The following is a 16,161-nucleotide window of genomic DNA, read 5'->3' on the forward strand; positions in this document are numbered from 1 at the left end:
CTAGTGACGCCCCTGCTTCAGGTTGCATGGTATATTTACCTTTTTGTTCAGATCCTGCAGTGTGAATATTGGTTTAGGATGGAATCACATATACATATATGGAATTATGCATATACATAAATCATACATAGAAAGGACCAGACATATCCGCTGAGTCAATGCATATAATTCTTGCCATATTTACCAAACAGATCCTCTGTATATGCTTCTGAAAAGCCAGGTGCACTGTGCAAATCAAGGGCCATGACCAAAGAGATTTTCTGATTTAATACAGCACATTTACTGTTTGTAATTGAGCTTTTAGAGCGTATCTCCACTTTTTGTAATAAAATATGCTGTGGAGATAGCTCATAGAAAAAACTTGATGTTACTGCTCTTGATTTTCAGAATGGTGATCTTTTTTCTTTACTGTATTTATGGGTAAATGAATATGTACCTTAAAATGCTGCCTAAAATGTCCCCCCCCCCCCTAAGTAAAAACATCACACAGCTTCATAGATTAAAAAATAAAAACTTAAACCCCCCAAATGTATTTTTTTACATATATATCGGAGATAGCATATCTATAAGACTAAGGCTTTATTCAGACGAACGGGAAAAGCGTCCGTGCAACGCGCGTCATTTTCACACGCGTTGCACGGACCTATATTAGTCTATGGGGCCGTGCGGACATGTGCGTGATTTTTACTCAGCGTGAGTCCGCTGAAAAAAAGTCACGACATGTCCGTTCTTTCGGTGTTTTTCGCGCATCACACACCCATTGAAGTCAATGGGTGCGTGAAAACCATGCATGCCGCACGGAAGCACTTCCGTGCGAACTGCGTGATTCGCGCAATAGCTGTCAAAAGGATGAATGAAAACAGAAAAGCACCACGTGCTTTTCTGTTTACAAACATCCAAACGGAGTGTCTTTGAGATGAGCGAACCCGGACAACCGAACCGAACTTCACCGGGTTCGGCCGAACTCGTTTTGACGTCAGGAGATAGTCACTGTCCAGGGTGCTGAAAGAGTTAAACAGTTTCAGCACCCTGGACAGTGACTTCCGATCCCAATATACATGAACGTGTAAAAAAAAAAAAGAAGTTCTGACTTACCGATAACTCCCGGCTTCTTCCTCCAGTCTGACCTCCCGGGATGATGATTCAGTCCAAGTGACAGCTGCAGCCAATCACAGGCCAAGCACAGGCTGCAGCCAATCACAGGCTGCAGCGGTCACATGGACTGCCGCGTCATCCAGGGAGGTGGGGCCAGATGTCAAGAGAGGCGCGTCACCAAGGACGCGTCACCAAGGCAACGGCCGGGAGGGAAGTTCTCGGTAAGTACGAACGTTTTTTGTTTTTTTTCTTTAACACAATTTTTATTAAAGGTTTTTCAAAGTTATACAAAAATAAACAAGACATTAACATTGGAAATATTGAAATGTTTTTTTCCAAATTTATGAAATCGCAAAAAGCATAAAGATTTAAAGTTAATCTAATAGTCTGTATACACATACATGTATTAGAAACATACTGGGTACATAATAAGATAATCATAGTGTCGTTCATTAATAATGTAACCAGAGTTGAACTTCCATAAGTTTAATTTTTACTATTTTGTTTTTTTTTAACAGGTTGCTCAATATTGTGATCGGAATACACTGTCGAGGGTGCTGAAAGAGTTACTGCCGATCAGTTAACTCTTTCAGCACCCTGGACAGTGACTGACGTCGACTAGCCTCATCTCTATGATGGCGGCTGCGTGAAAATCACGCAGCCGCGCATCATACACGGATGACACACGGAGCTGTCAAGTGGTTTTTGCGCACGCAAAACGCCGCGTTTTTGCGTCCGCAAAAACGCCACGTTCGTGTGAATCCAGCCTAAGGCTCCTATAGCTACAATGCTGGATGGAATTGGATGCATTGTCTCAGCAGACAGTATCACACACGATAGGCTTAGATACTTGGCCCCAGCAGACCGTATCATACATGATAGGCTTAGATACATGGCCCCAGCAGACAGTATCACACATGATAGACTTAGGGCTCAATTAGACGAGCGTGATTCTCGTCCGTGTGCTGTGTGTTGAAATAACGCACAGCACACAAACCTATTGATTTCAATGGGGCTATTCACACGTGCTTGAGTTTTCACGCAGCGAGTGTCCGTTGTGTGAAACTCACTGCATGTCCTATATTGGTGCTTTTTCACCCACCTAGTCGCCCATTGAAGTCAATGGGTGCGTAAAAACCATGGACAGCAGACGGACGACATCCGTGCGCTGTCCGTGTTTCACGCATCGATTATATTGGAAAAAAAAGTGCTTGCAAGTGCGTGAAAAATACATGCCACGCGCAAAGCACACTGATGCAAAATGCAACACACACGACCAGAATTGCGCACGTTATTTACACGCATAAATCTGTCACGCTCGTGTGTATGCAGCCTTAGATATATAGCAGTAAGTATCCTTGTACTAAGCCCTTATTCACACGACAGTGAAAAACGGCCGTGTGATGGCTGTCCTTTTAACGGCCTTCACATGGCCATTTTCAGAGCTGGGTGCATTCACACGGCCGTTTTTTTAATGGCCCGTGAATAATGCCCGTCAAAAAATAGGACATGTCCTATTTTTGGGCCGTTTTAACGGCCTGACGGCCCCCATAGAAGTCAATGGATCCGTTTTTAATGGCTGTCAATACATGTAACAACCGTTAAAAACGGATCTGTTACATGGGGATTGGCAAGGGAACTACTAGTTCCCTTGCTGGCTATCGTTGGCATACTCACTGTTGCAGCGCTTCTTCAGGTGTGGTCACTCGTCTTCATGGGTTTGAAGGCGCCTCTATGACGTCATCGCCCCGTCGCGCTGCCTTGCCAGATCCCGTGCAGACGAGTGACCACACCTGAAGAAGACAAGAGACGGCACTGCACCCTTGAGTATGTAGGCAATGATCTACAGGGATGCTGGTGTGGCACGATCTACAGGGAGGCTGGTGTGGCACAATCTACAGGGAGGCTGGTGTGGCACGATCTACACGGAGGCTGGTGTGGCATGATCTACAGGGAGGCTGGTGTGGCATGATCTACAGGGAGGCTGGTGTGGCATGATCTACAGGGAGGCTGGTGTGGCATCATCTACAGGGAGGCTGGTGTGGCATGATCTACAGGGAGGAAGGTGTGGCATGATCTACAGGGAGGCTGGTGTGGCATTGGGCAGCTGTGTGGCATGATCTACAGGGCGGCTGTGTGGCATCATATACAGGGAGGTGTGTGGCAATCTACAGGGAGGCTGGTGTGGCACGATCTACACGGAGGCTGGTGTGGCATGATCTACAGGGAGGCTGGTGTGGCATGATCTACAGGGAGGCTGGTGTGGCATGATCTACAGGGAGGCTGGTGTGGCATCATCTACAGGGAGGCTGGTGTGGCATGATCTACAGGGAGGAAGGTGTGGCATGATCTACAGGGAGGCTGGTGTGGCATTGGGCAGCTGTGTGGCATGATCTACAGGGAGGCTGGTGTGGCATCATCTACAGGGAGGCTGGTGTGGCATGATCTACAGGGAGGAAGGTGTGGCATGATCTACAAGGAGGCTGGTGTGGCATTGGGCAGCTGTGTGGCATGATCTACAGGGCGGCTGTGTGGCATCATATACAGGGAGGTGTGTGGCATGATCTACAGGGAGGCTGGTGTGGCATCATCTACAGGGAGGCTGGTGTGGCATGATCTACAGGGAGGCTGGTGTGGCATGATCTACAGGGAGGCTGGTGTGGCATGATCTACAAGGAGGCTGGTGTGGCATTGGGCAGCTGTGTGGCATGATCTACAGGGCGGCTGTGTGGCATCATATACAGGGAGGTGTGTGGCATGATCTACAGGGAGGCTGTGTGGCATCATATACAGGGAGGTGTGTGGCATGATCTACAGGGAGGCTGGTGTGGCATGATCTACAGGGCGGCTGTGTGGCATGATCTACAGGGTGGCTTTATGGCATCATATACAGGGAGGTGTGTGGCATGATCTACAGGGAGGCTGTGTGGCATCATATACAGGGAGGTGTGTGGCATGATATACAGGGAGGCTGTGTGGCATGATCTACAGGGAGGTGTGTGGCATCATATACAGGGAGGTGTGTGGCATCATATACAGGGAGATGTGTGGCATCATATACAGGGAGGTGTGTGGCATCATATACAGGGGCGCTATAAACAGTGTCTAGGTGAACATGTGACCTTCCTTTAGGTGTTTTCAGGGGGCTGGGACAAAAAAAACCTGACCAATGAAATTCATCAGTTTTTTTAACGGCCATGAAAAACTGATGTAAAATGGATGTCAAACGGCCATTAAAAACGGACAGACGGACTGGAAATGGATAAATATTTGGAGACACACTGATGCAAAACGGCCATGAAAAACTGAGTTGATCAGTTTTTAATGGACATTTTTTTTCACTGTCGTGTGAATGAGCCCTAGCTCTCAGGGGCAAATTTGGCATTTCTGGGGCCCCAAGCAAAGTTATGTCTCGGGGCTCTAATGAAAGTCACCTGTAGAGCGTTCCCCACACAATGCCCCCTGTATATAGTGTCACAGCCCCCCTGTATGGTTCAACACACAGTCCTCCTGCCATACATCCCCCTTGTAGACAATGCCATGCAGTCCTCTGTAGGTACTCCCACATACCCACCTTGTCTCAGCAGACAGTATCATAAATGATAGGCTTAGATACATGGCCCCAGCAGACAGTATCACACATGATAGACTTCGATACATGGCCCAGCAGTAAATATCCTTGTACTAACATATGTTCACCCCCCAAAAAAATGTGTGTGCGTATATATATGTATGTATATGTGTATATGTATATATATATATATATATATATATATATATATATATATATATATGTACATATATATACGGTCCAAAAACAGATGAACGCAGCACTCCAACAAACCATAAATTAGGCCATGTGCTCATTACCAGGGGATGAATCAGTTCCCAGACTTCAATATAAAACAGCCATAGAACAGAGTAACGGCACCAGGACTTCAGAGTAGATGAAACAGGGTGGATTTATTCACCTCAAGTGAGCGACGTTTCGGTTCGTCACAGAACCTTTCTCAAGCTACTACACACTACACACAGTGTCAAGTATAAGTAGGAAGTACAAACACCAATTAGCAAAAACATAGTTAATGTACAGTTTGTAAAAAACAGTCGTATGAATATAGGTAAAATCTCCTGTCAAGGGATGATTGTTTGAAGAGCATAATTAATCTCATAGATATGTATGCCAAATTCACAATATATAGTCTAGCAAAAGTGTTTTTGCATGAAAAATGAATTGAAAATAGACAGTAAGAGGAATCTATGAGCAGCACTAGGTTAAGCAAGTGTTGCAAAGATATCATGGATTCAAAAAAATTGAAAACTACATCTCCATGTTAGTGTCCAGACCACATGTGAACTAAATAGTTTCACATATAGATGTACTCATAGTCACTATCTGCTATTATTATATTTTCAAAATATCTGGGAATAAACTCATCACAACTTGTGATTTTTTGATACACCCATACCCATACTATCAGAGAAAGAAAATACTGTCAACATAGACAGTTGATATAATAAAGCAGAAGTTGACTTACATTTGACAACTTTATGGATCATAGTTTGAAAAAGAACAAAAGCTAGATTGCATACTTCATACCTGTCACGAAGGGTCTGTGGACCCCCTGGGCCATACCACCTAGACGGTAAGGCACCTGGCCAACAGGGAGCAGGTGAATGTCTATAGTTATATAGGTACCTGTGGCAGCTCAGACAGCAGAGGGGCAGGCTCGGCTGGGACTAGGTAGCAGGCGGACGTCAGGCGAGGCTAAGCAGGTCAGACGTGAATGTAGCGCAGCACGACTTTGGCACAGCTCAGTGCTAGACCAGGAATGTATGGATTGCTAGGAACAGGAACTGGAAACAGGTATAGGTACAGGGACAGGGACTGGAACAGGAAACACACTAGGAGGCCATCACATAGACAAACTATAGGGAACACAACAACGCTCAGGCATAGAACTAGGGGGCTGGACCCCTCTTATAGTCCAGGGTACTCACGGGTCAAAGTTCATCCACGAGGTCCAGTGCGCGCGCTGCCCGTTTAAGAGCGGGCTCGAGCGTGCGCGCGCACCCTACGGGATCCGGCTGAGGTGAGTGGACACGAGTGCTGGCGTCTCCTGAGGAGGAGGCTGGGGCCAGCGCTTGCCGACTCGTGGCTGCGGCTGTAAGGGGGAAGTTGGAGCTGACAGCCCGTAGCCACGGACATTATAATACCCACTTTTTATTACATTTCTATACTTTGGAATATAATTAAAGGATCAGAAAAGTATCTGTCTTTACTTGGCACATTATGACCTAAACAAGGGATAGGCCTCTGCTACCTTCCAATAGCCATCAAATTGCTTCACAAAAACAATGTGTATATAAAACAATACAGAAAGAAAATGAGTATACAGCATTTCAAAGAAATACAATATAGATAAAATAAATTAGACCCAAGAGTGTACATGTACATAAACTGACTACACCATCGAAAAACTACCAACAGCAGCCACCAGGAACCAAGGCAAGTTACCCCCCACTGGTCTTTAGATGTGTGGAACATATGGGTATTCCACATTTAACCCCTTGGGAGCCATAGTTTCTAATCTAAAAATCCACTCCAACTCCTTTCTTTTAAGGGCCTGTTCTCTATCGCCGCCATGTCTCATTGGGGGTACTGAATCAGTGATTCTAAATTTTAGTTGGGACACCACATGTTTGTTCTCCAAAAAGTGTCTTGTCACCGGTAAATCCCGTCTCCTTGTGTTTATATTGGATCTATGATTTCTCATCCTAAGGGTCACCTCTGTTGTCGTCTCACCCACATAGTGGAGACCACAGGGACAACTTAGTAGATAAATGGCAAATGATGTCTGACACGTAAAAAAAACTCTGATGTTCATTAATCTACCGGTTTGAGGATGATTGAAGGTACTACCTTTAATCATATTGTTGTAAATATTGCAACATAGACATGGATAACAACCTTGTTTTGTGGTAGCCAGAAATGTTTGTCTTTTACGATTGGACCCAATATCAGCCTTGACCACACTGTTTTTAATTGTTTTGCCCTTTCTATAGGCCATCATAGGATTCTCTTGAAACTCAACAATTTTCAGGAATACCCTACCTAATACACTCCAGTCTTTCCTCAAAATCTCACTAATTTGTGGACTGATCGTGGAGAAAGTTGAAGCAAAGGGTAAACGTGTATTTTTTACCTTAGTTAAATTCCCATTTAACAGGACCTGTCTGTCCAACATCTGTACCTTTCTTTTATTTGTCCCCAGAATATTTTTTGGATAACCCCTATTGGCAAATTCTATGCACAGAGGATAGCCTGTCTTCTTGGCTAACTACCCTCTTGACCCTGATCAACTGGCTTAAAGGCAATGATTTCAACATTGTTCTAGGATGACCACTTGTATAATATAAAGGATCGGAAGAGGAACTATTCCCAGATATTGAGATTTTTGTATCTAGAAATTCAATAGACGAAGTTGAGAATGTCATAGTAAACTTAATTGTAGAATTGATCCCATTAAGAAAGATAACAAATTCTTGTAATTGATATATTGAACCGGTCCAGATGAGGATCGATGTTGATCGACCTGTTGATGATCGATAGTGGTGTAAAGACTCCCTACATCAAAGGTAACCAGGACCGACTGGTCAGGTATCACGAGCTCATTGATCCTGACCAGGAAGTCTGAGGTGTCCTTGATGCGAGAGTCTGCACCAATGGCAAATTGACTTAAAATTTTATCTATAAACATCGCTGCAGGGACAAATAGGGAGTCACTCCCTGACACAATAGGGCGCCCTGGAGGTCTAACAGGGTCCTTATGAATCTTTGGCAAAAGACACAATACAGGAGTAACTGGAAACTTCACCTGTAGGAATTCACACAAATTTTTATCAATAATTCTGTTAGTAAATGCATTGGTAATCAAGGTGTTAAGCTCACGAAGAAATGTGAATTTAGGATCCTCTGATAGCAATGTATAAACATTGGTATCACTAAGCTGACTTTCCATTTCCTGCAGATAAAGGGAGGTATCCATAATAACTATGGCACCTCCCTTATCTGAAGGTTTGATCGTCAGATCACTATTGTCTGCTAACTCTTTGAGTGCCAAGTGTTCAGCTCGTGTTAGATTTCTATGTATACATTGCATATTCTGTATTCATTTCAGGGAATCAACCCGGTTTTTGACAAATAAAATATATGTTTCAACTGCATGAATATTCGGGGGAGGGGGGGGGGGCTGAAATCTGCTCTTATTATGTAGCCCATAGTCACTCAGATGAAACATCTCATTCGTTAGAACGACAGATACATTATTAACATAACTTAATTATTATTATTTGTTATTTAGACTGCTCAAAGAAATATGCTTTTAACTCCTTCCCTGTTTGGCCACTTTTGGCCTTCCTGACAGAGCCTCATTTTTCAAATCTGACATGTTCCACTTTATGTGGTAATAACACCGGAATGCTTGTACCTATCCAAGCGATTCTGAGATTGTTTTCTCGTGACACATTGGACTTTATGTTACTGGCAAAATTTGCTCGATACGTTCAGTATTTAATTGTGAAAAACACCAAAATTTTGCTAAAAATTGCAAACATTTTTTCTCAATTTAAATGTATCTGCTTGTAAGACAGGTAGTTATATCACACAAAATTGTTGCTAATTAACATCCCCATATGTCTACTTTAGTTTGGCATAGTTTTTTGAACATCCTTAAAACACTAAAATCAAATTGATGAAAATTTTTTTTTTTTCGTGACACTGGTCCTCTAACCCTTTAGACATTTCGCAGGAATTAAGGCAAAGTATAGGTGAAATCTAGAAAGTTCATTATTTTTTTCCAGAAATTAATTTTGAAACCATTTTTTTTGTACCACAGAAGGTTTTACCAGAGAAATACAACTCAATGTTTATTGCCCAGGTTCTGCAGTTTTAGGAAATATTTTGCAAACATTTTTGGAACTAGGCCATGAAAATGAAAATCTAAATTTTTTCAAATAAAATGTAGGTTTAGCCAATTTTTTTTCATTTCTAAAAGAACTAAAGTAGAAAAAGCACCACAACATTTGTAGAGCAATTTCTCCCGAGTAAAACAATAACACACATGTGGTCATAAACGGCTGATTGGACACACTGCTAGGCTGAGAAGGGAAAGAGGGCAATTTGGCTCTTGGAGCTCAAATTTAGCAGGAATGGTTTGCGGTGGCCATGTCGCATTTGCAAAGCCCCTGAGGGGAGAAGACAGCTGAAACCCCCAATAAGTGACCCCATTTTGGAAACTATACCCCTTGAGGAAATTATCTAGGGGTATAGTGAGCATTTTGACCCCACAGATTTTTTCAGAAATTTTTGGAAGTATGCTGTGAAAATGAAAATCGAAATTTTTCCAAATAAAATGTAGGTTTAGCTAATTTTTTTTCATTTCCACAAGGACTAAAGGAGAAAAAGCATCATAAAATTTGTAAAGAAATTTCTCCCAAGTAAAACAGTACCCCACATGTGGTAATAAACGGCTGTTTGGACACACGGCGAGGCTGAGAAGGGAAAGAGCGCCATTTGGCTTTTGGAACTCAAATTTAGCAGGAATGGTTTGCGGTGGCCATGTCGCATTTGCAAAACCCCTGAGGGGACAAAACAGTGGAAACCCCCAACAAGTGACCTCATTTTGGAAACTACACCCTTTGAGGAAATTATCTAGGGGTACAGTGTGCGTTTTGACCCCACAGTTGTTTTACCGAACTTATTGGAATAGGCCGTAAAAATGAAAATCTATATTTTTTCAAAGAAAATGTAGGTTTATCTATTTTTTTTTTCATTTCCACATGGACTGAAGGAGAAAAAGCACTGCAACATTTGTAAAGCAATTTCTCCCGAGTAAAACATTACCCCACATGTGGTCATAAACAGATGTTTGGACACACGGTAGGGCTCAGAATGGAAGGAGCACCATTTGGATTTTGGATGGTTTCTGGGCACCATGTCACATATGCTGAGCCCCTGTAGTACTAGTACAGTGGAAACACCCCAAAAGTGACTCCATTTGGGAAACTGCACCCCGTGAGGAATCATCTAGGGGTATAGTGAAAATTTTGATCCCAAATGTTTTTTGCTGAATTAATTAGAATTAAGCCATGAAAATGAAAAATATATATTTTTCCAACAAGATGTAGTTTTAGATCAACATTTTTCATTTTTACAAGGAATAGAGAAGAAAAAGCACACCAGCATTTGTAAAGCAATTTCTCCCGAGTACGGTAACACTACATATGTGGTTATAATCAGCTGTTTATATATATGGGAGCATTCAGAAGAAATGGAGCGGTATTTATCTTTATCGTAGATTTTGCTGGAATGGTTTGCGGACGCCATGTTGCATTTGCAAAACCCCTGATGTACCAAACAAAAGTGACCCCGTTTTAGAAACTACACCCCTAAAGGCATTTATCAAGGGTTGTAGTGAGAATTTAGACTCCACAGGTGTTTTAAGGAAATTAATACGCAGAAATTGAAATTTTTCCACAGATCTGCCTATTCACCGAACGATATGTTGTGCCCCTGGAGAATCTTACCCCATAAATTGTTAAGCGGGTTCTCCCGGGTATGGTAATGCCTTACTTGTGGACATAAATTGCTGTTTGGGCACGCTGTAGGGCTAAGAAGGGAAAGACCGCCATTTTGAGCATGGATTTTGCTTGGTAGTTTAGTTTGAGTTTTGCTGGTATTTCAGTTTATAATGTGGGGGTATATGTAATCTGTGAGGAGTACATTAGGGTATATCTAAGCTGTGAGGAGTACATCAGGGCATAATCAGAGGGTATAATAATGGGGTAAATAATACAATTATCCATAGATGTGTGTTACGCTGTGAAGCGATCCATTATGCACAGGCCAGTGTCACACTGATAAACAGTTTTCTTTTTTATCCCCCTTTTGTAACACTCTGCACCTTTTAGGGACTTTTTCGCCTTCGTAGTTTGGGAAATTTTGCTGGGAAAGTTTTGCGCTGGTAGCTGATAGCAACACCGCAGAAGAAATGCCTCCCGATCTGACCCCCTTAGACTTTTATCTTTGGGGTCATCTGAAGGCAATTGTCTATGCTGTGAAGATACAAGATGTGCAGCAACTGAAACTACGGATACTGGAAGCCTGTGCTAGCATTTCTTCTGCGGTGTTGCTATCACTGTGTGAAGAGTGGGAGAAGAGGGTTGCATTGACAATCCAATACAATGGGCAGCACTTTGAACACATTTTATAAGTGGTCAGAAACTTTTGAATAACTCATGAAAGAATAAAGTAACGTTAAAACCAAGCACACCATTGTTTTTCTTGTGAAATTCTCGATAAGTTTGATGTGTCACATGACCCTCTTCCCATTGAAAAAACGAAAGTTGGATACAAAATGGCCGACTTCAAAATGGCCGCCATGGTCAACACCCAGCTTGAAAAGTTTCCCCTCTCCCATATACTAATGTGCCACAAACAGGAAGTTAATATCACCAACCATTCCCATTTTATTTAGGTGTATCCATATAAATGGCCCACCCTGTACAAACTATGGACTTTTCACCACATAATTACGTTTTGTTGGAACAAAGGAATGCTTAAAATAAACTCCTGTGAATTATTTCTTTAACCAAGGTCTGTTTGTCCTTTTGGAAAATACCAAGCTTTACATACATCGAGGTGATAAGGTTCTCCTCTTACTTCCTAGTAGTGAGAATAAGTTGTTGGCAAGATGGCAAGGACCCTATAAAGTGGTTAGACAAACAGGTCCTGTAGACTTTGAAATTGAAACCCCGGATAAAAGAACAAAAAGTAAGTTCTACCATGTAAATTTATTGAAACGTTGGCTTGAATCAGAGGTTAGTGAAGAAAGTAACACGGCTTGTACCATTGCCACAGAGTATTCACAGGATATGTCTGAAGAGATTTATGATCTGCTGAAAAGTTGTGCAGACGGGTCAGATGTAGCATTGGATACCAAGTTATCTGAGGAGCAACATTGTGACTTGAGAAGACTTACTGAGTCAAGTTCAGATGTTTTTGGAAGTAAACCTTGTTGTGTGTCTATGGTTTGTCATGAAATAAATACTGGGAATCATGCTCCAATTAGACAAACACATTATCGAATACCAGAAAAATTAAAGAACTTGGCAGACCATGAAGTTCAGGAAATGCTTAAATTGGGAGTTATTGAACCGTCTAAGAGTCCTTGGTCTTCACCGGTAGTGATGGTCAGGAAAAAGGATGGAACAATAAGATTTTGCATAGATTTTTGTAAAATGAATGCTATATCTCATTTTGATAACTATCCAATGCCTCGCATTGATGATCTGATTGATAGATTGGGAGGTGCAGCTTATATTTCTACCCTAGATTTTTGTAAGGGTTATTGGCAAATTCCTCTTGATGAGAAATCAAAAGAAAAAACTGCTTTTGTAATGCCGAGTGGTTTGTATCAGTTCAAAAACATGCCATTTGGTCTTCATGGTGCTCCAGCTACTTTTCAGAGGGCCATGGACATACACTTAAAAGACCATGTGGAGTACAGTGCTGCTTATTTAGATGTTGTAATTTTTAGAGATCATGGAAAGATCATTTGCGGCACCTAAAAAAAGTAATCGCTGAAATTGAGAAGGCCGGCTTTACAATTAATCCCCGTAAATGTGCTTTGGGATTTCAGGAAACAAGGTACCTTGGATTGTGGGTAATGGTTAAGTAAGGCCAGAAATTTCTAAAGTCCGAGCCATTCAGTCTGCTAGTATTCCAACCACAAAAAAAAGAAGAGCAATCTATTTTGGCTCTCATTGGATACAACAGACGTTTTATTCCAGAATTTGCTACCATAGTTGCTCCCCTAACTGACCTAACTAAAAAGAACAGGAGAGAGGACGTGGTATGGACAGGAGAATGTGAACTAGCTTTTAAGCAAATAAAGGAAATTTTGTGTAACAAGACAGATTTGCAAAGCCCAAATTTTAACAAACCATTTATTGTACAGACCGATTCGTCCGAGGTTGGACTTGGTGCCGTCAAGAGATTAATGGTGAGGAGCACCCTATTCTTTATTTAAAGAGGCTCTGTCACCAGATTTTGCAACCCCTATCTGCTATTGCAGCAGATAGGCGCTGCAATGTAGATTACAGTAACGTTTTTATTTTTAAAAAACGAGCATTTTTGGCCAAGTTATGACCATTTTTGTATTTATGCAAATGAGGCTTGCAAAAGTCCAAGTGGGTGTGTTTAAAGTAAAAGTCCAAGTGGGCGTGTATTATGTGCGTACATCGGGGCGTTTTTACTACTTTTACTAGCTGGGCGTTCTTACGAGAAGTATCATCCACTTCTCTTCAGAACGCCCAGCTTCTGGCAGTGCAGATCTGTGACGTCACTCACAGGTCCTGCATCGTGTCGGCCACATCGGCACCAGAGGCTACAGTTGATTCTGCAGCAGCTTCGGCGTTTGCAGGTAAGTCGATGTAGCTACTTACCTGCAAACGCTGATGCTGCTGCAGAATCAACTGTAGCCTCTGGTGCCGATGTGGCCGACACGATGCAGGACCTGTGAGTGACGTCACAGATCTGCACTGCCAGAAGCTGGGCGTTCTGAAGAGAAGTGGATGATACTTCTCGTCAGAACGCCCAGCTAGTAAAAGTAGTAAAAACGCCCCGATGTACGCACATAATACACGCCCACTTGGACTTTTACTTTAAACACGCCCACTTGGACTTTTGCAAGCCTCATTTGCATAAATACAAAAATGGTCATAACTTGGCCAAAAATGCTCGTTTTTTAAAAATAAAAACGTTACTGTAATCTACATTGCAGCGCCTATCTGCTGCAATAGCAGGTAGGGGTTGCAAAATCTGGTGACAGAGCCTCTTTAAGTAGGAAACTTTTTCCCCGTGAAAGGAGGTATTCCACTATAGAGAAAGGAGGGCTAGCAATTAAGTGGGCTTTGGAGGCGTTGCGTTACTATTTACTAGGAAAAGAGTTTACTTTAGTAACATATCATCATCCTCTTACTTGGATCCATACCATGAGAGACAAAAATGCCAGAATCACAAGGTGGTATTTAGCATTGCAGCCATTTAAGTTTGAGGTAAGACATCGATCAGGGAAGGATCACCAAATTGCAGACTATTTATATAGATATGGTGCTGAGGTAAAAGATGTCTGAGGAAGGACAAGCTTTCTCTTAAGGAGGGAGGTATGTGGAGAAGTGAAATGTTTTATGTTTGCAACTGATATTATCTTTGTAACCTCTGTTATGGTGCATGAGTTTCCCTGGACTGGCAAGGCTTCTGTGTGAATGTATGTATACTTCTTATTCCTTTCTTTTTCATTAAGTTGGCCACCTAATGTTCTATTTATTCCCCCCTTTTATGGTTTTGCCACCTGGAACAATGTACCAAAACCTAGGAAAATGCCTATAGCAACAACATGGGTAAATGTGTTTAAAATATTTTTATTTGGTTCACTTACTTGCAGCAGGGTGTGTCTGCTCTGGCCTTTTGAAAGACAGGCCAGAAGCAACTCCAGTATTTTATAGGGAAACTTGCATAGGATTGTGGGAGTTTTAGATTGCATAAAAGGACATCATTAAACAGCAATCAGCGGTAGTAGATGATTGTGGAGATTGTGGATTGGTGCTGCTAACCCGAGGAGAGTCTCCGTATTTGCAACAGCCTGATATGTAAGGATTGTGTTATAGAAACTATTGACTTTTCACCACGAAATTACATTTTGTTGTAATGAAGGAATGGTTAAAATAAACTCCTTTGATTTATTTCTTCAACCAGGTCTGTTTGTCCTTTTGGAATACAGGATACAGGAAACAGGACACGGGTAACAACAGGAACGGGATAACACTAAGGGACCATTTGCAAGACTGACATGGTATACACTAACAATGCTAAGGCAAGGATCAGAAGGGCAGGGCCTTTTTTTTTATAGTCCAGGGAATCATGGCAGTTGATGATGATGATTGATTTGTGCGTGCGCTGGCCTTTTAAGACCGGGCACGAGCGTGCATCGCACCCTATGGGATACAGCAGACCGGAGTGGAAGTGAGCGCTGGCGTCTCCTGGGAAGGAGATGCGAGCCAGCGAGCACAGATCCATGACTGCGGCTGCCGGGGGGTGAGTAAACCCGACGGTCCGCGGCCATGGACGTTACAGGGAGCTGTAGTTTTATGTCATACAAACCTATATGGCAGGGGTTAAACTGAATTTGCAAATGATCTCTGTACTGAGCAGTATTTGTGCTTGTGCTGTATGTATGGTGCTGTATACTGTATATGCACTGAGCTTTGCTCTGGTTCTGTATTTATGTACTGAGCTTGATTGTGGCATTGTGTTTATATACTGAGCTTGGTTCTAGTGCTGTATATATGTACTAAGCTTGGTTCTGATGCTGTTTTTATTCACTGATCTCTGTTTTGGTGCTGTATATATATACTGAGTTTGTTCTGGTGCTGTATATACGTACTGTGCTTGGTTCTTGTGCTGTATATATATACTGAGCTTTGCTCTGGTGCTGTATATATGTTCTTAGCTTGGTTCTTGTGCTGTATGTATTAATATATACTGAGCTTTGTTCTGGTGCTGTATATATGTACTGAGCTTGGTTCTGGTGCTGTATATATGTAGTTAGCTAAGTTCTGGTGCTGTATGTATGTACTGAGCTTGTTTCTGGTGCTGTAGTTATGTACTGAGGTTTGTTCTGGTACTGTATATATGTACTGAGTTTGGTTCTGGTACTGTATTTATGTACTGAGCTTTGTTCTGGTGCTGTATTTATGTACTGAGCTTGGTTCTGGCATTGCATTTATGTACTGAGCTTGCTTCTGCCATTGTATTTATGTGCTGAGCTCTGTTCTGGTGCTGTATATATGTGCTGAGCTTGGTCCTGGTGCTCTATATATGTAGTGAGTGTCACGATTTTGGGGTATGTGAACCACTAGGCTGCTCCGCCGTAGCGGAGTGGCAGCTTCCGAAACAACAGTCAATGAAAAGTCTTAGCACAGGAGTACCTGTATGAGAGTCCA

The sequence above is a fragment of the Rhinoderma darwinii genome, chromosome 3 (genome assembly GCF_050947455.1).
Source record: "Rhinoderma darwinii isolate aRhiDar2 chromosome 3, aRhiDar2.hap1, whole genome shotgun sequence".
Lineage (NCBI taxonomy): Eukaryota > Metazoa > Chordata > Amphibia > Anura > Rhinodermatidae > Rhinoderma > Rhinoderma darwinii.